Genomic DNA, 2,500 nt, shown 5'->3' on the forward strand with positions numbered 1-2,500 from the left:
GCCGCCGAGCCGCCTCCGGAGTAAGAAACCCCGCAGACGGACTTCGGGGGCCAGGTACCCGTCTCCCTTTGGCCGTAAAACACGTTTTTTGCTCAGGACACCGTTTTTCGATCAAGTCATTAAAAGGCCGAAGGGAATCCCTGTAGTTCCCAACGTCGGGCCGTGGCTTGAACATTTTTTGTTTGTGGAAATGGGAGTCGCGCCTACTGGGAGACACTACCAACCCAAGTCCCGGTAATGATCCTTCCGCAGGTTCACCTACGGAAACCTTGTTACGACTTTTACTTCCTCTAGATGATCAAGTTCGATCGACTTTTCAGCACAGCACCAAGGCCCCGCGAAGGAGCCCCGGCGTGGCCGATCCGAGGACCTCACATAACCATCCAATCGGTAGTAGCGACGGGCGGTGTGTACAAAGGGCAGGGACTTAATCAGCGCGAGCTGATGACCCGCACTTACTGGGAATTCCTCGTTCATGGGGAATAATTGCAATCCCCAATCCCCGTCACGAACGGGTTTAAGCGGATTACCCGCGCCTCTCGGCGTAGGGTAGGCACACGCTGGCCCGGCCATTGTGGCGCGCGTGCAGCCCCGGACATCTAAGGGCATCACAGACCTGTTATTGCTCCATCTCGCGTGGCTATACGCCACTGGTCCCTCTAAGAAGTTAACCGCGACCGCGGGGGGCCGCGTAACTATTTAGCACGAAGGAATCTCGTTCGTTATCGGAATTAACCAGACAAATCACTCCACCAACTAAGAACGGCCATGCACCACCACCCACAGAATCGAGAAAGAGCCATCAGTCTGTCAATCCTTTCCGTGTCCGGGCCGGGTGAGGTTCCCCGTGTTGAGTCAAATTAAGCCGCAGGCTCCACTCCTGGTGGTGCCCTTCCGTCAATTCCTTTAAGTTTCAGTTTTGCAACCATACTCCCCCCGGAACCCAAAGACTCTGGTTTCCCCGCACGCTGCCCGGCGGGTCATGGGAATAACGCCGCCGGATCGCGGGTCGGCATAGTTTACGGTCGGAACTACGACGGTATCTGATCGTCTTCGAACCTCCGACTTTCGTTCTTGATTAATGAAAACATTCTTGGCAAATGCTTTCGCTTTCGTCCGTCTTGCGCCGGTCCAAGAATTTCACCTCTAGCGGCGCAATACGAATGCCCCCGGCCGTCCCTCTTAATCATGGCCCTGGTTCAGGAAACCCACAAAATAGAACCGGAGTCCTATTCCATTATTCCTAGCTCAGGCATTCAGGCGAGTTTGGTACCCGCTTTGAACACTCTGATTTTTTCAAAGTAAACGCTCCGGACCCCTGAGGACCGGACACCCAACCAAGGGCATCCGGGGGGCGCCGGGAGGCAGGGTCTGGGACAGGCGGTAGCTCGCCTCGCGGCGGACCGCCAGCCCACTCCCGAAGTCCAACTACGAGCTTTTTAACTGCAGCAAATTTAATATACGCTATTGGAGCTGGAATTACCGCGGCTGCTGGCACCAGACTTGCCCTCCAATGGGTCCTCACCCATGTGTTTAGGATACGTTCATTCCGATTACAGGGCCTCGAAAGAGACCTGCATCGTTATTTTTCGTCACTACCTCACCGTGTCGGTAATGGGTAATTTGCGCGCCTGCTGCCTTCCTTGGATGTGGTAGCCATTTCTCAGGCTCCCTCTCCGGAATCGAACCCTGATTCCCCGTTACCCGTGGTCACCATGGTAGCCCCCTATGCTACCATCGACAGCTGATAGGGCAGACATTCGAATGAGACGTCGCCGCCGCGGTGGGCGCGCGATCGACCCGAGGTTATCTAGAGTCACCAAAGGGCCGGGGGAAACCCTCGCGGGTCCCCCCGGGTGGGTTTTGGGTCTGATAAATGCACGCATCCCGGCCCCCCCGAGAGAGGACCGGTCAGCGCTCGTTTGCATGTATTAGCTCTGGAATTACCACAGTTATCCGAGTAACGTGTGGAGCGATCAAAGGAACCATAACTGATTTAATGAGCCATTCGCAGTTTCACTGTACCTTCCGTGTGCACTTAGACCTGCATGGCTTAATCTTTGAGACAAGCATATGTTACTGGCAGGATCAACCAGGTTGCTGCGAGTGGTTTTTGTCACAGAAAAAACCATTGGTTCTTAGAGGGGAGAGGGATCGGCCCCGTACCGTCCGAAGACCCCCCGGGGAGGGGGGGACGGGCGGGGAGGCTCGTCCGAGCTCACCCCTCATTGCTCCCAGTGGAAATTAGTGTGGCAACTCCGCTGCGCGAGTTCCCGCTTGCTTCGGGGATAACAAGGAAACGCTCGTTCCGAAACCGGGGGTCCGGAGCTTTTTGAAGCCGGGTGCTGGAGCTCGGTTGGGCGCGAGGACCACCCGAGGCATCCGAGTCCGACGGCTCCGGGCCGACCGGTTATCGTGTTAGGGCAGATTGATATATAGACGGGCCGTCTACGACTCCCTCGGATAGGTTCGGAAAGGTCCTCCCCCTGACGGAGGACCC

At 56.3% G+C, this 2,500-nt stretch overlaps 1 non-coding gene across 1 annotated transcript; it reads right to left on the bottom strand.

The window, feature by feature from the left end:
- Window positions 1-235: 235 nt before the first annotated feature.
- On the bottom strand, window positions 236-2,099 carry LOC125798877 (18S ribosomal RNA). The gene has a single exon (XR_007437667.1). It is a non-coding gene; the product is annotated as an 18S ribosomal RNA (ribosomal RNA).
- Window positions 2,100-2,500: the final 401 nt, after the last annotated feature.

This window comes from Astyanax mexicanus, unplaced genomic scaffold (assembly GCF_023375975.1).
Source record: "Astyanax mexicanus isolate ESR-SI-001 unplaced genomic scaffold, AstMex3_surface scaffold_89, whole genome shotgun sequence".
NCBI lineage: Eukaryota > Metazoa > Chordata > Actinopteri > Characiformes > Acestrorhamphidae > Astyanax > Astyanax mexicanus.